Raw genomic sequence first — 22,048 nt, forward strand, 5'->3', positions numbered from 1 at the left:
CTGTAGGCATATACAATATATATGTATATGCGCAGTCCTTTTGTCACTCAACACAGTGTCCCCAAAGAGTCCTCCCCAAGGCGGGATCAGCGCCTGTTTATTCCGGTGTTGGTGCACTTATTAAATACCTTTCTGGCTACTCCTGTAACCGGCAACTGACTTCACAAAGGATCTGCCGATCCAGCGCAGTCTCTCTTTCTCGAGTTGATGATGTCCAGCAGCTTGGACCCAAACAACTGTCACCACCGCAGCTCCGCGACCCTGTGTCCCTATCTGTTTCTACAGTAAGGGCTAAGTGTCTCTATCTACATAGGGCGTCCCTACAGCACCACAAGCTTATGGTGACTCAGGGTATACACTGGGGCCTGAGGGGAAATCTGGTCTACGCAGGTTGGTCACTGACCCCCTGCACACACACTTCCCTGGCGTCAGGTGGCTTCGCTGAGGCTCCTGGGGGTTGTAGTTTACTGTTGAGCCTCCTGGTGATTGGCCAGCCGTTCGTGCGTTTTTCACTTCGCATGCGCAACTTCCTCAGGGCCTCCCGTCGCGCATTGGTACTGCGCATGCGGCGCCCTGTACTATCGGGCCGCCGCGGAACGCTCCCTGCACAGCCCCCACCTTCCAAATGTACCGCAGATCTACCGTGCAACACTGACAGCGCCCGTGATCACCCCCTACAGCGGAGGTACAGAGAGAGAGCCAGGGAACACCACTACACTCACATAACCTAAATGCGCAAACTACTCCTTGAACGTGCTTCCCGTAGTAAATAGTAAATGTAGATCTCCAGAAACTGGAGTACTGCTGATTGGGACAAAAAGTGCATGGCTAAAGAATTAACATTTAAAAATTAAAAAGCATTTCAACTACGGTTTACCCAGTGGGACTTTACACATACCTGTACTACCATTTTTCTTTACATTTTAAGATCAAACCACACAGTATGTCATATTTGTTTGTGTCATATCAGGAGTTTAGGCTTAGGGGATTTCTTGCCTTAAGCCTTGTTCTTAGTTTGTTTTATATGAACAAAGTGAACATTTGATGTACACACCAATTTTACTATCATCTCATTGTGCTAGTACATGATTTCATATTTGACATTTTATAAAGCAGCTTTGCATGGTTTACTGTAGACTAAGCCTTTGCAAAGCAAATAGCATCTACATACACACAATACATCTATTTTGCAGAAAATAAGTTAATCCCTGTTGAAGTATTTGCATTTAATTAAAATAGCATAGTGTGAAAATGTAAATATGCTATCAAACCAAATGAGAACAAATAAACCATCTTTAGTATTTGTACCTTATGGTATAAAGTTGATGTATGCATTTCTGAAAGATGAAATTAGTACATTGTGGAGACAAAATTATTGGTGCTTACATTACACTACAGCATGCTGTTGGCTCCTCTTAACTTGAATGTAAAACATTTTGTGATCTAAATGCAGCTTTACGTTACTTAGCTTAATTTCCCTATAGTAAAGTTAATTATTCTGATGATATTTGACTTCTAAGGTGCAGCATTGTATAGGACCAAATTCACCTGGCAGGAATATTTAATAGCTTACACAGCTTAATCCCGTTATAGCGCGCCCCTATATAACGCGAACCCGCTTATAATGCGGTTTTCACGTGGCTCCCGTTTAAAAAAAAAAAAAAAATTACATTTTTTTAACATTATTTTTGCACACTGCACACACTGCACACACTGCACACACTGCACACACTGCACACACTGCACACACTGCACACACTGCACACACTCTCACTGCACACACTCTCACTGCACACACTCACTGCACACTCCACACTACACACTCCACACTGCACACACTGTCACTGCACACACTCCCAGCACTCACTGCACACACTCTCACTGCACACACTCTCACTGCACACACTCCCAGCACTCACTGCACACACTCTCACTGCACGCACACTCTCACTGCACACACTCTCACTGCACACACTCTCACTGCACACTGCACACTGCACACTGCACACACTCTCACTGCACACACTCTCACTGCACACACTCTCACTGCACACTGCACACTGCACAAACTCTCACTGCACACACTCTCACTGCACACACTACCAGCACTCACTGCACACTGCACACTCCCAGCACTCACTGCACACTGCTCACAGCACACTCACAGCACACAGCACACTCTCACAGCACACTCTCACAGCACCCAGCACTCACAGCTCTCACAGCACACTCTCAAAGCACTCACAGCACACTCACAGCACTCACAGCACTCACAGCACACTCTCATAGCACTCACAGTACACTCTCACAGCACTCACAGCACACTACACTGCACAGCACACCACACTCACACCTCCCACTCCCCCCCTACCTTTGGTGTCAGCTGCTGAGATCGGAGCGGAGCTGGCATCAGGAGGAGGGGGGGGGATGTCAGGAGGAGGGGGGGTGTCGGGAGGAGGGGGGTGTCGGGAGGAGGGGGGTGTCGGGAGGAGGGGGAGGGGTGTGTGGATGCCGTAGTGGGGGTGAGTGAGGAGCAGGCTGGGACTCGGAGGGCTGCGTGGGCTAGGCCCAAAACGGATTATGCCGCGGAGGGCCGGTAGGTGTGGGGGCCTCGGGGGGGGGGGGAGGAAGTGGATGCTGGTGGAGGGGGATGGATACCGGTGGTGGGAGGTAAGGAGCAGGTTGCAGCTGGACTCGGAGGGCCGCTGCTGGGGGACGTATAGGGCTTCCGGTCACCTTCTTCTTCCTTCCCTCCTTACTCCCTCCCTCTCGATCGGGTGCGCGGCGGACATTTTTAAAAAAATTAGCGCGACCCCAGTTCTAGCGCGGTCGGATCGAGTGGCCCCCGAGGACCGCGCTATAACGGGGTTGAGCTGTATCTATTTAAAAAAAAAACAAAAAAAAAACCAATCAAACATGTGCTTATACAGTATGTGCTTTAAAATATATATTTTACATTTATCTTTGAAATGTTTGCAACAGTAACCTCAGGACTTTTTTTGGGTATGAGATCACACGAGTTCCCCAAAGGCAGCCCCCCAAAGAGGTTCTCCCCACCATGCTTCCTCTTCACTGCTCCTGTGGCTTCACCAAAAATACTGGACACAATAGTGAAAAATGCGGCAAGCTCAAAGTCGGTGGGGAGGTATGTTATTTATAAATTCTCAGACCGTTTTCTTTCCATTTCCATTTTTCTTAATTTTTTCTAAATTTCACTCCACGCATGCACCAATTTGCACCATTTCATATTCTATTTCATAAAAAAATTCTGGGGAGGGATTTGGGGATTGAGCAGCCTCCCAACATTTTTATAAAATAGAATATAATATACCTGCAGTCATACATGGCGAGCTATACTGATCCTAATGCTTCTCTCCCATTACTTCCAATATTGTTGCAACCCCCTTATCCCACCCCCCATCCTCCCTCTCACTGACATCCTCCCACCTCCCTCATCCTCTCACCCCCTCTTCATCCTAATCTCACACCTCCACGACTACCCTCCTTATCATCATCTCCACACCCCCCTTATCATCATCATCTAATTTCCCCCATCATCATCATCATCACCATCATCATCATCATCATCATCACCATTTGATTCCCCATCATCATCGCATTTCCCCCACCCATCAACATCATATTCCCCCTAACATCATCATGATGATCATCATCTCATTCCCACCGTTGTCGTCGTCGTCATCATCATCTCACCCCCCCATCATCATCTCCTTTACCCAGATTGTGTTTCTTCTTACCTTATCTCCTGGCAGACAGCACCGGAACCTGTCCCTGCAGGAGTCTCTGGCTGGCGCCACCAGTGTTTGGGCTCTGTCCCCACCATTCTCTGATTGGTCATCCTCTCCTCCACTCAGCACTCGCCTCCTCACAGCTCCCAGCCACCATCCACGGCCCTCAGCACCAGCGCTTTCAGAGGGCCGCTGCCTCTACCACACTCAGACTAATCGCCATCGCACTCGCGTATCCTGCCACCCCTGCTGCAGTCGCGCAGCGGTAATACCCGACACATATGTGTCCGGTATTACCTGAACCTTTTTACCGGAGACACTGCACAATTACTGGCGTGTCCGGTTCAAAACCGGACACCTGGCATCCTTATGCTCCTGTCCACTAAGCCAGCATGGCCAGGGTTAATTTTATCAAGAAAGGACAGAAACAGCTTAAAAACCCTACAGATGTCATCTTCTCCTCCCCTTTGTATTTTTGCTGCGAGGGTCTGTTTGCTTCCAGCTGCTATCACATCACCTCAGGACTCTCATTGAGAGGAGACCACACAAGTCTCCCCAAAGGCGGCAGCAAAGGGTGTCAGGCATTTGCTGATGTTGGAGATGCTTTGTTATAATTCCCATAATTTTTTATTATCTCTAACTGGCCATGAAATGTCTGTAAATTGAATGTATAATCTGTATTCATTTAATTTAACCCCCCTCCCTGTAACTTATGTTTCCCTTTACTTGTCCTTATAGATTATTATTATTATAGATTATTATGGCAGGGCTCTCCTTACCTACTGTAACAATGTTTATTATTTTCTGTTTTCGTCATCCAACCCTATTGTACTGTGCTACGGAATATGTTGGCACTTTATAAATAAATTATAATAATAATAGTAACCATAATAATGTGATGCTTGTGATGGGTGTATAATTTCTTTATACTGTATCTGTAATATCTGTTTTCCTTTATACCCTAACGCAGGGGTGCTCAACTTCGGTCCTCAAGCTCCCCCCATCAGGTTTTCAGGATATCCCAGCTACAGCACAGGTGGCTCAATCAGAGCCGAAGACTGAGCCTCTGATTGAACCACCTGTGCTGAATTAGGGACTGATTCAGCAACCTGTGCTGAAACTATGATATCCTGAAAACCAGACAAGTTGGGGGGGGGGCTTGAGGACTTGAGTTGAGCACCTCTACCCTAACCTACTGTATCTGTAAATGGTGCTCAAATGAACGAGTTAATAAATCTTACTGAAAAAAAAGAAAGAAATATACTTTATGCATTATTGGTGCTAATACTACAAAATCAAATATGATTGTGCTCAATCCTGCGTAACCAAAGAGAAAAAAGCAGAATCACAGAGCACTGTACTGTATCTTGCCCTTTAGATATCAAAAATCAAATAACCCGTATGGTACCTTTCAAATTACAGATGTATTGGAGACAATCCATAATATAATACACATCAAATATGACAACAAATATCCCAAGGATAAATATCATAACATAAAATTTCCTGGAGCTACATAGTAGATTTCTCTGTTACTCATAAAATTTAGGAAAAAGAATTTCTTCAAATCAAAGTTATTGTGGCTTGTATAATGTTCACCTGTAGGATATAAAGTGCAATAATGAAGACTCATGACTCTCAATTAGTTCTAAAACAGATTAATGTATAATAAATCTACTGATGTTTTGGCAATTACATAAATCTGCCGTGTTGTATATTCCACTTTCATAATAAAGTGCTGGGTTCTTATTCCGATTTAAAGGTTAGTACAAATAGCCCTCTGCGTTCCACATAGTCCATATGTTAATGGCACTGTAGAATTTTTTTTAAAGCATCCCTGTTTATCTAATGTCAATTCCAGGCTCTCGATGTTGGCAAGCCTTTTTGCTACATAAGGTGTACTGTACTTTCTCCTGGTCCCGCTGAAAGAATTCAACTGAGCTAGTATTGGGGAGTCTCTCATGGTGTATATAAATAAAATTCCTACTCAGTTCACATTACACCGACATTTTCTGAGTCAGTGCTATATTTAGGGTGACCATATAGTGGCGAGTTCCAATTGCTTAAGCGCGAAAGTGAGCTCTGACTGCGCATGCGCAAATAGCAAGTGGTGACGAGCATTTTCCGGCCGTACATTCGCAATCAGTGTTTTCCAGCCACTTATGTGCATGTGTGATCAGCACTTTTACAACCACGCATGCGCAATCGGCACTTGCTGACCACTCGTGCATATGCACGATCAGAGATTACCGGTCACACGTGCATGCAGAGCTAGTAAGCGGCGATCACGCACGTGCGGCCAGAAATCAATCAAGCATGCATTGCCGGCAAGCGCAGATCTCACACGCGCGGCCAAAAAGGACTTTCCCTGCTAAACCGGGATGTCTGGTCACCCTAGCTATATTGTTATATATTTTATATTTTTCTCATACATAGTAGTGAAGCATGTGTGGACTTTACTTGCATGATCGCTGCATTTCACTGCCAAAAGTATCCGTCTGAGGTATGATTGAGTTGGGTTGCGCCGCAGTTTTAGCCACATGTTCTCGCCCTCTTAGAATCCAACTACGAGTATTTCACATCATCCTTGGAAGTTTCTCTGGGTGTATGTGAACTAAAAAGGGCACCCCTAAGAAACCTGATAAATATGCTAATCTGATTAGCATATTTTCCAAGTATCTCAGGGGTGCCCATTTGCTATATACAGGTGTCTCCCCACATGTTAATTGAAGCTGTGTTTGAGGGTCTATATATACTGTAGCATTTGCTACCCTAACTTTGCCCGCAAAACAGATATTAACTAAAACTCCAAGTGTAAATTGCAGGCCAAATTGTGACATATTCTCTTGTTCCATGGTAATGAGCACAGTTATCCACCTTTTTTACTGTGTACATCAGACTGGCCAATGTTAAGTGATCATTAGGGATGGGCAAATGTATCAAAATTTGACCTGCACCTTATTCGCTGAGTTTTACACAAACATTAATTTGCAGATAAATATTCAAATGCAAAGATGTTGTGTAAAAAAAAAATATGTGAGCGAATGTGTGCAATTCCACTAGCGGCCCCCATCTGCACTTGAAACTCTCTCTCCATCTCACACTCCCTCCACAAATAACATATTTCAGGGATTAGAACTTCTGGTCGAATCTTAGGTTGAATTTAATGTTGCAGATAGTGGTAGCTGGTGATATTGCATACATTTAAACATAGGTAGGCAAAACAAATTTAGCCACCAATATTAACGTGTGCGAGTAAACACTATACTTGCAGAGAATTTGCATTTTTATATATTTTTATTTTATTGTAGTTTTCTATATTTTGTTACAGGTGGGAAATTATACAATTATTACATTATTAATGACAAGCCTCAGAGTATATAATACAATTTGTGGATAGTTGGCAAATAAATCAGAGCTTTTTCTGGCTTGTAACATTTTCTGCTTTTGATACAACATATAAAAAGCAGGAAATTTAAACAATGCTTTACTGAGATGGAACAAACTCTCCAACGGCTTAGTGGCACATAAAACAATTGCAGGTCTCTTTTCTTTTAATAGTTCAAAATATGTAATGTTAATTATGTATTCTTATCATTGATTTCTGGGCTTATGGCAATACATTTAGTTGCCAATTTCTTTGTAAACCATAGTAGATATTTTACTGTATGTTGTCTATCTGTTTGATGAAGAAATCTTCTTCTTTCACACTGGTTTTGATAATTTTTTTAAATTCCCTCTATCATCCTAATTACAGTATAATACTGTACTCTAGACCAGGCCCTTCAAACTCAGAATAGCTTGGGGCTGATTCCTAGTCCAACTGCAAGACTCGTGCCGGACCAGGATTTTTTTCTTTTAAAACAGTCTCCGTAGCCTACGCATACACTTTTTTTCTTGTGTTTTCCTTATTAAAAATACATAAACATCACTGGTATCTTTCTCCCCTTCTCCCCATTCAACCTCTATCTACCTCTCCCCATCTCTCCTCTCTCACCCCATCCATTCTCTCTCCTCCCCTATCCCTTCTCTCTTCCCTCTATCCCTTTTCTCTTCCCCCAACCCCTCCTTTCTCTCTCCCCAACCCCTTCTCTCTTTCTCACCAATACCTTCTATCTCTCCCCAATCCCTTATGTCTCTCCCCCCAATCCCTTCTCTCCCCAATTCCTTCTATCTCTCTCCTCAATCCCTTCTATCTCTCTCCTCAATCCCTTCTATCTCCCTCCTCAATCCTTTCTATCTCTCCTCAATCCCTTCTTTCTCTCTCCTCAATCCCTTCTATCTCTCTTCTCAATCCTTCTCTCTTTCTCCTCAATCCCTTCTATCTCTCCCCATCTCTCCTCTCTCTCTCACCCCATCCCTTCTCTCTCTCTCCCCCATCCCTTTTCTCTCCTCCCCTATCCCTTCTCTCTTCCCTCTATCCCTTTTCTCTTCCCCCCAACCCCTCCTTTCTCTCTCCCCAACCCCTTCTCTCTTTCTCACCAATACCTTCTATCTCTCCCCAATCCCTTATGTCTCTCTCCCCAATCCCTTCTCTCTCTCTCCCCAATTCCTTCTATCTCTCTCCTCAATCCCTTCTATCTCTCTCCTCAATCCCTTCTATCTCCCTCCTCAATCCCTTCTATCTCTCCTCAATCCCTTCTTTATCTCTCCTCAATCCCTTCTATCTCTCTTCTGAATACTTCTCTCTTTCTCCTCAATCCCTTCTATCTCTCTCCTCAATCCCTTCTATCTCTCTCCCGAATCCCTTCTCTCTCTTCCCTGCCCTCGCTCAATTTTTTTTCTCTCCACCATACAGAATACCCCTCCTCCCACACACACAATATCCCCCCTGCCTCACAATATACCCTGCCTCACAATACACACACACAACCCCCCTGACCCACAATACACACAAACCCATACAATACCCCCTGCCCCACAATACACAAAAATTAGAAAACTAAATAAAATTTGATTAATAGAGGTGTTTTTCTCCTTTCATATCTTTTCCTCTAGTCAACTGTAATTTGTTCTTAAACACGTGTTTCTTGATTATTATGGCTTATGCTGTATGTACTGGATTCGTTTCTTAGAAGGATATGTAGCCCTGGTAAGAAATAGGGCTATATATCTATTCTCCTACTGGTTTCCCCTGCTTCAAGCCCTGCCTTGATTGGTGGAGGTAGGCGCCCTGACTCTGTGTGGAAGGCAAGAGACACAGGGGCCTGCTGACATCATGATGGGTGGGGCTGTCTAAATGTAGTTGCCTGATCCTGTCAGTGGCAGTAGTGTGAGAGGGAGTTCTGTCATGGGAGTGAGAAGAGAGAGTTCTGCCCTGGTATCAGGAGGAATGAGCTCCAGGAGAGACAGGCTCTACATGTGGAGGAGCTCAGGCCAGCCTGAGTAGAGTTGATAGAACAATGGTGGACCAATGCCCCTCACCCTGCCTATAGGGTGAGGGATTGCTAGCACCCACCCTGAGGGTCTGCACCTTGGGGTGGTGGTGGGGAGAGTGAGAGCCCCAAACAGCCCATCCTGAAGGGGTACAGTCTGGAGAAGAAGGAGGAAGAGACCATTGTGTATGATCTGCTGCTGCTGAGAGCTGTGTACAATAAAGAGACTTGATACGTTTAACCAAGATACTGAGACTGAAATCTCTCGCCCTATTGCGGGGGCTTCTCTGGGAGGATTTCACCCTACCCCTATAGGGCTCGCCAGAGATGGAGGCGCTGCAACCATTGCTAGAAGATGAAGGCACTAACCCCAGAAGCCTGTCCCTGTTGTCCCCATACCATTGCGGGAGACTCAGGCCCTCCTGTTACCAGCAGGTATGCACCACCCACGAACATGTAGCCAGCCCTCCTTACACCCTAGGGGTCCGATCTGCGACCGGGAGGGGGAAGATGGGTTACATTTGGAGACGAGCTGGGTAGGGCACAGATGCACATCAGGGGTAGTCAGGGGAGCGTGGACTCTCGCACAGTACGCCCTGGGTGCCCTAAGAGGGTGTTGTAAGATGGGTGTGGGGCTATAGCTGTCCTAGTCCCTTGAGGCAGATAGTGTGAGGCAACTGGGGGGGTTAGCCTGTTAACTAGTCCAGAGACCATGGCCCAGGGCCCGCACTATGAGTGGCCAAAAGTAGGAGACGCCCGTACTTAGGGAGATGCCCGGTACACTAGCCAGCACCCTGGGGTATGCCAACATCATTTCAGTGGGTAAAGCAATTCGAAAGAGCATGCAGAGAGCATCAGAGAGTTTCAGGGAGGACAGTCAGTGTCTAGGAACGAGTTATGCACTAGACACTGAGAATAGTGAGATCATACATTTGGCGGGCTCACTAAAGATTGCGGCCGTCACTACATGTGCTCCGCGGAGCAAGAAGGAGTTAAAAATGGTGACAGCAGCGTCATTCACGGCCCAGCAGCTAGCAGCTGCCCCAAAATGGCGACTCCCGCCAATCCTGGATCGTGCACGTGAAGCGTGCAAAGAGACTGTGAGAGAAATGTGGCGAGATGTGCTGGGGTTTGGCGCCAAACCCAGATCCCCAGCAGAAGGAGCGGAGCGGCGCGAAAGCCGAAAGTCCATCCACCTGTGCTTTGACTGTCCGACAGACAAGGCCACGTCACGCTGAGCGAGAGAGTGCCCCTCCTCTTGTTTCCACCAGAGGGAGGGGGCACTGCATGAGCCAATCAGAAGTGTCCTCCCCAGAGAAAGGAGGGACAGGAAGTGAGGGCGAGGAACTTAATTTCTGCCTGACTATCAAAGAGCAAGGAGCTAACGAACTGAACTGTTCAACCCCTGAGCAAAATATGTCTGAGCTGAGCATGACAACCTTCCAGTTTCCAGGAGGCTTCCTGGTGGTCGAGATTGACGGCTGAGAGTATATCCGGTGCCTGTGCATACACTGCAGGACACCCGGACCAGCCCCAAACACGAAAGCACGATGCCGTCAATGTGGCACGTTCCACCTGTGGCCTACCGAGCCATGGCCAATGATCAAGACCCCTCGGGGTGCCTCTCCGGGAACCCTTACGGAGGAGGCGGAGGCGACGAAAGAGGCTGCCCTAGTTCCCTGCATCACCCCTGAGGTGGGAACCAAGGCCCAGCGAACCAAAGAACCAAGAGATGTTCTGGCGGAGAAGAGCGCGACCGCAGTGGAGGTACCGAAGCGGGCGCGTTTCATACCACTACCCACTGGCAGTACGGCAAGAGAGCGAGGTGACTCCCTAATGGAGGAACCGATCCAGTCATCTTCGGAGGAAGAAGATGGCGTATCAACGGTGGCGATGCGCCTACCGGCGAACCACCCCAGCTGTGACAAAGATGGCGGTCCACTTACCGGAGAGAGGGAGCAGACGAGTCCGGACACCCACCGACGGCGAGCGCTGGTTCAGCCTGAGGCCTGTCGAAGTCCCATGGCCATGGTGACTCCCAGTGCAGCGGAGACGGGATCTGAAACGGCTCCGGAGGAACCAGAGATCGTCAGCCGGCAGCGGAGCGGTAAGGAGACACCCCCCAGGCGAAGAAGGAACCTGCAGAGGGCGAGAGAGAAAGGCTTGTAGCCTACCTGTCCGTCCGAGGACCGGATGATCCACCACCGCCCCTTCCGGTCCTCGACGCACTTCCGGTGCGAGACCACGGAGCGGATGGAGAGTCCGCGGGCACCAGTGATGACGTCACTTCCGGGTCCGGCTGGCACGGAGGCCCGGCAGCATTATTTGCAGCAAGAGGAGCAGCCATGGCAGCTGCGCTGGCCACACAAAAGGCAGCAGGCATTACACGAGGAGCACGAAGCATGCCGGAGAGGGCCAGCAGAAAGATGCCCACTGGTCGCGGCATTGCCCGATTGATAGACACTTTCACGGACATTTCCGATGCCCCAGTCCCTAACCCTAGTTCCATTGCCCCGGCCTCTGCCCCTGCCCTGCCACGAGTTATGACACCGGGACCGAGCGGGGATACGTTGAGTAGGAATCCCAAGTACTCTAAAGATTGGAGGGATTGGGAACTTAGTGATGAGGGGTCGGATGGGGAGATACCGTATGACAATGTAATTCGTGTGCCTAACCCTGTACCATTTTCTCCTGTGCCTATAGGGAGGGCCCGAGGGTCCCATACTACTGCAGAAGCAGGGCCTGTGAGTAAGGTGGTCCATAAGATGAACCCCACCATCTATACAGATGATACCAGAACTAGACGCAGGGGCTCGCGCTCTACTGAGGCGGCCACGTCAGGTGTGTCTTCACAGACGGAGTCAGAGGCAGGTACCTCCAGTGCAGTGTCAGGGTCCGAGCACCATGACAAGTGGTGGGCACCCCTATTTACAGGATACCACAAGGGTATGGACCGTACGTGGTTCCTGCTGATCAGAAACAACAATAGACCATTGGTGGGCTGTAGGTGCCTTTTCTCCCCAGGAGGTGGCAGATGAGTTGGAGAATCGTTACAGGGAGATTGAGCAGAAGAACATCCTTCCTAAGGGGGCTGCCATACTATATGATGATGTTGCCCTAGAGGAGCCTGAGTTTTTGGTACTGCCAAGCAGGGTGGGTAACCGTAAACTTACCAAACTGAGCAGAGCAGACAGAGCCATAGTGGCCAGGTATAGACAATCTCATGGCTATGAGTTCCCTTACGTGCCTGAGCCTATAATGCAGGAGATAGAGGAGCAGAGAGATACCTGGCTCCAGGAAGCGGTAATGGAGTACTTACGAACTACGTTCGGTAAGGCGGGTTATCACAATGAGGATAAAATATGTGATGTGATCCGGGCCTGGAGCATTGGGAGAAGCATATACATGCACAGTGTAGTGTATCGGCCGGAGTATGGGTCGGTGCAGCCATACTATGTGAAAGTTAAGGATCATAATGGGCGGGAAGTAAGGAAGCCTGACCCGCGACATTATTATTAAGTTGGTTCTTCATGTTGGGAGTAACCGTGTGCCTTTTTGTTATAACGCCATCCGGGTGGAATGGTCTGATGTATGAATACTAACCATGAAATGTGTTTGTTTCCCAGGTTGTTCACCTGCAGGATGGAGCTGCTAAAGTTAAGTCCAAGTGGGGACCATTGGATTTCACCTGAGGGAGAGTGTAGCCCTGGTAAGAAATAGGGCTATATATCTATCCTCCTACTGGTGTAAGTCCTGCTAAGGGCAAGCCGCAAGTATTAATCATGGGTTTCCCCCGCTTCAAGCCCTGCCTTGATTGGTGGAGGTAGGCCCCCTGACTCTGTGTGGAAGGCAAGAGACATAGGGGAGGGGCCTGCTGACATCATGATGGGTGGGGCTGTCTAAATTTAGTTGCCTGATCCTGTCAGTGGCAGTAGTGTGAGAGGGAGTTCTGTCTTGGGAGTGAGAAGAGAGAGTTCTGCCCTGGGATCAGGAGGAATGAGCTCCCGGAGAGACAGGTTCTACATGTGGAGGAGCTCAGGCCAGCCTGAGTAAAGTTGATAGAACAATGGTGGGCCAATGCCCCTCACCCTGCCTATAGGGTGAGGGAGAGCTAGCACCCACCCTGAGGGTCTGCACCTTTGGGTGGTGGTGGGGAGAGTGAGAGCCCCAAACAGCCCATCCTGAAGGTATACAATCTGGAGGAGAAGGAGAAGGAGGAAGAGACCATTGTGTATGATCTGCTGCTGCTGAGAGCTGTGTACAATAAAGAGACTTGATACTTTTTACCAAGAGACTGAGACTGAAATCTCTCGCCCTATTGCGGGGGCTTCTCTGGGAGGATTTCACCCTACCCCTATAGGGTTCGCCAGAGATGGAGGCACTGCACCGTTAATAGAAGATGAAGGCACTAACCCCAGAAGCCTGTCACTGTTGTCCCCCATACCATCGCGGGAGACCCAGACCCTCCTGTTACCAGCAGGTATGCACCACCCACAGACATGTAGCCAGCCCTCCTTACACCCTAGGGGTCCGATCTGCGACTGGGGGGGGGGGGGAAGATACATTTTCTAAAACTTTTAAAATTATGTTCTTTTTTATTTTTACATTTTGGAATAATGTTTACTGAAACACAAGTAGCATATACTGTACGTAATCTGTATCGCAAAAAAATGTCAACAGATCAAATAATTATAGGCTTAATATATTTCACTGTACTTTGATGACTGTGTGTCAACAAACAATACTATTTTATAATCTATTTCAGGTTCTTTAAGCTATCTTGCTTATGTATATAATGTCCGTATATTGGACATTATATAAAGATAGGACTAATGCCAGCCTGGAGTAGGTGATAAATTATTTCCGGTCTTTCTGGTCTGGAACTTGATGAATAGCTGTTTTAACTTAAAAAAAAATCGCTATTTGGCTTCTCTTTTATCGAATCCGATATTTTTAAAGGATCTGATAAAACGTGCTTTATTTTTGGCGGTGAAACGTTGATGTATTACACAATAAGTACTGCACTTTTTTTGCCGATGTAGGTTACCGCAGCATGATGCATCCGAGCCACAGTGGTGTTCTTTAATATCAATGAAAAATTGTTTATTTGTGCTTAGAATATTTTCTTCTACATACAGTACAGTACTTGAATTGCTGATTGCCCACACTAATCATTTGACAAACCAACATTTTCATATGATGCAGAGGTTGCAATTTGTATTAAAACACATTTAATTATTATTGTTCCGGTTTTCCTCTCTGTTCTCTCAATATTTAACAAAAAATATAAAAAATAAAATGGTTTGTGAGTACCTGTGCAGTTTTCTTCTTTAGGTACAGGATCTTTCTAGGGTTTCTAGCTAGGCAAACTTGTATAATGTTAGAGATGTTGATCTATTGCACACGAACACATATGATATTCGAGGGAGGTGTAAGAGATGTGTGCAGAGGTACACTAATGGAGACTGATTTGGGTGAAATCAAAACATGGCTGTCTCACCTCAAAGTGTCACATAAAGTCTCTGTGGAGTTAATACAGGAGTTATCATCTGTGGATGCTCTCTACATCTTTTAATATCCTTAAACATGGATGCATACTGACTAATTTCTAATTTTCATTTCCTCACACAGGTATGTTTGTTTGATTGGAACTCCTCTATCAAATTAAGCCAATCTGCTATTGATATTTATTTAACATCAACCTGGTATGTTTGTTTGATTGGGACCCCTCTATCAAATTAAGCCCATCTGCTATTGATATTTATTTAACATCTACCTGGCATGTTTGTTTGATTGGAACCTGTAAGAGATGTGTGCAGAGGTACATTTAATGGAGACCGATTTGGGTGAAATAATTTCTTGGCTTTATTGAGCCTGTTCCTTTATCCAGGTAAAACATACAAAAACAAAAAAATAACAAACACCTATCCCTTTGTAATGTCTAGGAGGAATGGGGAAGTGAAAATAGAATGATTAGCAAGAAAAATATGGTTTCCAGTCGGTCTAGGGCTCAAGATAAGATTACAGAAAGTTAGGGGGGTTAGCTATAATAAATATGTGCTAAGCAGAAAAATATATCTTGTCAACAATATTCTTGATATAGGCATTGCATTGATTACGATGTATAAAGATTGTGTAATGTATATCTGGCTGTTAAGTATATGTGCTTCTGTATCACTAATAATTTGAGACCAAGCCTTTGAGACTCTCTCATTTTGGTCTCCTTGCATATGCTTGGTAATAAAAATCATTACTCATTTATCCTATTTTGGCCTGGACATTCAATTATTGATTCAAGCAACAACACTGTAATCCTCCCAACATATCACTTATATTGTAAACTGTTTGGGGCAGAGTCTCATTTAACCTTATGTTTTCATTTACCTATTGTATTTATTCCACCCTTCCTCACAACACACACACACAATACCCCCATGTAACAGGGACTTATCCCTGTTTACGTAAAACTGCCTCTAACTACTCTGAGGAATCCAGCAAGGAGCTGGTTAATTAAGCCAGTCAATTAACCAGGCTCCACCTGGCTAATCAGAGCTCTAGAAAAGCCTGTAGGAAACTGCAAGTAGAGACTCCTTAGTACACAACTGGGCTGACCTGAGGAAAAGATGATGTTTTGAGAACAAAGACTGTTCTGACAACAAGACAAACTAAGACCAGACTGATATTACTGGCAGCGGCTGGACTGCAAGCCTGCATCTTGAGAAACCGGAAACGCCAGACCAGCACAGTCAGATAAGACTTTCGTATATATATTGCTCCCTGATAAACTGTTCTATGTTTTTGGGACAGGCAACTGGCCTATCCAGCCAGTCCCAGATAGTTAGGGCATAACCTCTTTAGTTATTCTCCAAAATGCAGTAGGTTTTCTTTTATGTTTTGTGCTTTGCTGTTTTAAAGGAACAGGCTCAATAAAGACATGTTGTATTGTATTGTATGCCTTTATTTATATAGCGCCAAAAGTCTACTCAGCGCTTCACAAAGAATATAGTACATGGAATTATAATAATACATTAAGCACAGCAAAATCCGACAATAGGAAATGAAATACCTGTCCTGAAGAGCTTCAAATCTAAGAGGTATGATGGGAAACATACAGACATAGCAGGTGAGGGAATAAGTGCTCTAGATGGCAGTACTTGGTCACAATGGGTGGTAGGAGTGACTGTGGGTGTAGGACAATAGCCATGAGTGCAGGCTATTGGGATGCTTGATTTGTGGGGCAAATGTTAAGGTTGGTCAGGATTAAATCAGGGGGTTAACACCATTTGCATGGGAGGAGATGGCAGGGTGTTGTGTGTAAGTTCAGGTGTATTTATGTCTGGGATCAAGATTAAGAGAGATATCCCCATCAGCAGGAAGGAGTAGAAAGAGGGTGTGAATAGAGGATTTGTGGGGTGCTTTTCATTGAGGGGTAAGGAAATTTTTGGGAGAGAGGTGTATAAATAATGGTGCAGTGTATGGGCACAGTCATAGGTGGAGGGGAGGAGAGATGAAGAAATGTGGATCGGATGGGAGTGGGGAAGTTGGAGAGAACAGAAACGTTTACTAAGGAGTGAGGATACATTAAACAGAAAAAGCAATAGGGAGGACTTAGTGAGATGCATGTGGAGGGAATAAATCAAGTATTGGAGGATAGGAAGAGTACAAATTATCAAAGCAATTAGAAAGTCAAGTTCTGACAGTCACAAGGTTGTAGTTGTTTTTAAAGTGCAGAGTCAGATATTCTTCTAGTATTCACCTCCAATTCAAACTCCAGTATTTACTCCACAGACACTTATGTGACACAGCCACATGGCTCACAGCCAAGATAGACTCACTTAAATACTATAACACACAGTCATTTGACTAACAATTAAAGGAGGGGTCTGCTTATTCAGCTCATACCAGGTAGATGTTAAATAAAGACCAATAGCAGATGGGCTTAATTTGATAGAGGGGTTCCAGTCAAAAAACATACCAGATAGATGTTAAATAAAGATCAATAGCAGATGGGCTTAATTTGATAGCGGGGTTCCAATCAAACAAACATACCAAGTAGATGTTAAATAAAGACCAATAGCAGATGGGCTTAATTTGATAGAGGGGTTCTGTAACAGGGACATATCCCTGTTGAATAAACTATCTCAAAAATCCAGTAGGGATCTGGTTAAGTGCAGCAGGCGATTAACCAGACTCCACTTGGACAATTAAGTCTGAAAGAAAAGTCTCCTGTTTGAAACAGGAGAGAAATTCCTTAGCTCACATTTATTTATTTATTTATAAAATATTTTACCAGGAAGTAATACATTGAGAGTTACCTCTCGTTTTCAAGTATGTCCTGGGCACAGATTTAAGACAAATAATACATGGTTACAAATGCAAAAAAAGAAAAAGTGCGGAGAGCGCTAATGCTAAAATAGAATATAGTAACAATATAAATTACAGTGATTACTATGAGAACTTTAACTTGAAAGGTGAGGCTGCCTAGGCAAAATGTGATTAACACAAATCAACAAAAACCAAACAGTAAAAAACAGAAAACCGGCGCCTCCAAAGAATATAAAGTATGTGAATTCTGACCAAATAAAGAGTCCAATCGGGGGTAGCAAGCAATCCTGAGGGGAATTTTCAATGAAGTCTCATGAGGATGACAAATACACATAAACAACAAAAAAGACAAAGGGAAAAATCATAGTGTAACTCAAAAAACCAAACACTGAAAAAGAATAACTAAAAGATTATTACAATTTTAATAAAATGCAATTACTAAATATAAAACAACAAACGAATGGCCGTTGGGCTAAAGACACTGATGAGGCAGTACCTTCCAGTAGGAGTAAAATTGAAATCCTACTTACAGCAAGGCTGAATAAATAAGACCCGTAGATTAGCTGTCCTTCCTCCCCAGACCAGGAAACCTCTGCAAAAGATGAAATTGCGTGTACTCCAGAGCTCCACGCTACCAGAACAACCACCGCTGCCGCACTCACAGGCCCGCATGGTCTATGGGGGGTGCCACACGGATGATCCAGAACTCCACGCTGCTGTGACAAACAGCGCTGCCACGCACACAGACCCACTGGTCGCGTGGTGTGCTGATGACGTCACAGTATAGCGCGGTACACGGGGAGGTCCTGGAAGTCAGTACAGCTCCTGTGCCTCAGAGTGACAGAGTCTTGGCTGGACACAACTCAATAGGGAGGGAATGATACTGGTCTTAAAGCCAATAGAACCACCCTACGTGTTTCGTGACGGAAGTCACTTCGTCAAGGGCCCCTGACAAAGTGACTTCCGTCACGAAACGCGTATGGTGGTTCTATTGGCTTCAAGACCAGTATCATTCCCTCCCTATTGAGTTGTGTCCAGCCCAGACTCTGACCCTCTGAGCCCCAGGAGCTGTACTGACTTCCAGGACCTCCTCGTGTACCCGCGCTATTCTGTGACGTCATCAGCACACCGCGTGACCAGCGGGTCTTTGTGCGCGGTGGTGCTGTCTGTCACAGCAGCGTGGAGTTCCGGATCATCCGTGTGACACCCCCCGTAGACCATGCGGGCCTGTGAGTGCGGCAGCGGTGGTTGTTCTGGTAGCGTGGAGCTCTGGAGGACACACAATTTCACCTTTTGCAGAGGTTTCCTGGTCTGGGGAGGAAGGAAAGCTACCCTATGGGTCTTATGTATTCAGCCTTGCTGTAAGTAGGATTTCAAATTTACTCCTACTGGATGGTACTGCCTCATCAGTGTCTTTAGCCCAACGGACATTCGTTTGTTGTTTTATATTTAGTAATTGCATTTTATTAAAATTGTAATAATCTTTTAGTTATTCTTTTTCAGTGTTTGGTTTTTGAGTTACACTATGATTTTTCCCTTTGTCTTTTTTGTTGTTTACGTGTGTTTGTCATCCTCGTGAGACTTTATTGAAGATTCCCCTCAGGATTGCTTACTATCCCCAATTGGACTCTATTTGGTCAGAATTCACATACTTTATATTCTTGGAAGCGCCGGTTTAAGTGCTGCATGTGGTAGGGGTGTTGCATGTGGTAGGTATGCTTGTTCAGATACTGTAGCTGGGTAGCTTGCCCATAAAGAATTTAAAGGCAAGACAGGAAACGTGAACTTTGCACCTAGACTCGAGTGATGACCAATCTAGTACTTTGAGCATTTCGCAGTGATGTGTGTTGTAGTTGCATTGGAGAACAAAACGACAAATTGAATTGTAGAGGGTGTCAAGTTTGCTATGGTGGGTTTGAGGTGCCGAGCCATACACTATGTCTCCATAGTCAATAATTGGCATTAGCATCTGCTGTGCGATACGCTTTCTGACCAGGAGACTTAGGGAGGATTTGTTCCTGTAAAGTACCCCTAGTTTGGCATACTGTAGGTCTTGGTTGTCAGGGTATCAATGTGCATCCCAAATGTTAAGTGGGAGTCAAACCATAAGCCCAGGTATTTAAAACTAGTGACAGGGGTTAGGGTGGTGTTAGCGTTGGTTCTAATCTGAAGCTCAGTCGCTGGAAGCTTTAAAAATTTAGTCTTGATCCCAAATACCATTGTTAAAGTCTTGTCAGTGTTTAAAAACAGTTTGTTTTGGGAAATCCAGTTTTCGAGTCTCAAAAAGTCAGACTGAAGTATGTGTTGAAGGTCAGAAAGGCTATGGCCGTGTGCATATAAGATCGTGTCATATAGGATTTGGGCTGACAGAAGGAGAGCATAGAAGCCTGCACATAGACACTGTCTTGAGCACAAACGTTGTGCTGAGATCAATACACCAAGACATCCAGAGACCTATATTTCCTGGACACAGAGGACCCAGGAACCTGCCAGAGACTGACATGGAGGGCCACCTGTTTAAGGTACTTCCTGAGACTTTGGGGTGAGACCTAAACTGAATGGAAACCATATTTTTCTTGCTAATCATTCCATTTTCACTTCCCCATTCCTCCTAGACATTCATTCTGCAAGCCTCGCACAAACTGATGAACCCCCTGTCACCCGGGTCTAGTCTTAGCATAGCAGGGGCATAGCATTTAACAGGGACTTATCACTGATTGAGAGAAACTTTCTCTAAATCCAGCAGTGTGCTGGTTAATTGCACACAGGCAATCAACCAGACTCCACATGACTGATTAGGACTTTTAGAATAGCCTTATGTGAGAAACAGGAGAGGGATTCCTTAGCTAACAATTGGGATGACACATGAAAGTAGAGAAGCCTGCACACAGAAACTGTCTTGACCACAAATGTGTGCTGAGATCCAGACCAAGAGACCTACTGTCGCGGCCGAGTTTATTCTAACATTTACCCGGTCTCGGCCGCGACAGATACCGAGCGTGCGCCGAGGTGTCCCGTGCGCGCGCCGGAGCCTCGGAGGATTGGTCCTCCGATCGAGGCACCCCCTCCCCTCTCCAGGTCCACCAGGTCCCCCGGAGCCCCCCACCGCCATCCCCCACATCTCGGGACACCAGGGCTCCCTTCGGGGAGCCCTGGGCACGCACGCCGTGCGCGCACGCTCCCGATGAAGCGTGACCGCACATCGGTGACGTGCGGCATGCCGAGGGGATTCAGCATCAAAGCCGGGAAACCTCGCGGCTTGCGGCTCTAGCCGCATTAGAATAAACTGTGTCGGTACTGTATATTTCCTGGACACAGGCTGGTAATGGGAATATCCCTCCAGTTCTGAAGATAGGGTCTGGGGAAGTAAGTTAGCCCTTTCAATCGGATAGGGCTTTGTTATTTTGTTGTTTTTGTATGTTTTGCCTGGATAAAGGAACAGGCTCAATAAAGCAAAGATATCATTTCACCCACATCCTTCTCCATTATATGGATCTCTGCACACATCTCTTACATTTGGTATCAGAAGTTGGGATGAGAGGTGGCCCTTGAAGTTCAAAGGGGCCCTGGAGACTGCCTGTGAAATTTGTTGTGCTTTTGCCTGCATAAGTTCCTGCAAACAGCCTGAGCAATAAAACAATGAATCACATGCAGAAGTGACCAGAATTAAAGGGCAACATATCCAGGTAGGAAAACCACACTGCACTGGAGAACGCCATAATGATACAGTTTGACTGGGAGGACTGTGACAGATGGTGACCCACACAAGGGACTGATGCTGTGACTAGAGTCTATTCCACCACTTGTGTAAAGAAAAAAAAATCCCCATGGGATTATACAGACTATGCAAGAATGGGGAAAAAAATGTGTTCTTGGTGTAAAGAGCCCAGCCACACTGAACAGTGTCCGTCAGGCCTTATTCGGATGATCCCTAAGTGGCCCCAGAAAAATGGCAGCAGCCAGAGGAATATTTTTTTCAATGTGCCAAGGAACTGCAGCAGCAAGCAATGTGCTGTGGTCATAAGAAAAATGCAGAAATGTTTCTAGGCAAGTGCACATCCAGTATCACTGAAGAGAAAGAATGTGTGCCCAGTACTACTGATGTCTCAGAACCTACAAAGTATAGAAGAAAAAGTCTACAGAGACATCTGTGAGAGATACAAAATCTGCACGCAAAGTCTGCTCACCTATAGAACTACAAGCTGGGGTTCTACCGAATACAATGAAAACTGTTGCAATAGCGCCTCTTGAGGTCAGGAAGAAAAATACACTTGATAGCCCCAAATGGAGGAAAAGATGTGGCATTCCTGTAATGAACCCTACCCCACGGAAGAGTGGCCCTTCCGGTCCTATGAGGATACAGATAAGGATGAAGATATCTCTTATGGGAACCCGAACCGATTCACACCCAAAAAACACCCCAAGGAATGGTGGAGGTGCCTAGACTCGGTACACACCGAGCAAACAGATCTCTATGACCCTGAATATTCCTGCATTCTAACGCAACTGCAAGAAAAGCCTGGCGGACACAGTGGAGCTGCTGAAGTTTCAAATAGACGGAGATCCCAGTATCCCTGATGGGACTGAGTCGTCCAAAAC

General features: G+C 45.7%; 1 protein-coding gene across 1 annotated transcript in view; it reads left to right on the top strand.

Annotated features, from left to right (window-relative positions):
* GRIN3A (glutamate ionotropic receptor NMDA type subunit 3A) overlaps nucleotides 1–22,048 on the top strand; it is a 278,357-nt gene that overhangs the window by 80,470 nt on the left and 175,839 nt on the right. The window lies entirely within an intron of this gene.

This window comes from Ascaphus truei, chromosome 1, assembly GCF_040206685.1.
Source record: "Ascaphus truei isolate aAscTru1 chromosome 1, aAscTru1.hap1, whole genome shotgun sequence".
Taxonomy (NCBI): Eukaryota; Metazoa; Chordata; class Amphibia; order Anura; family Ascaphidae; genus Ascaphus; species Ascaphus truei.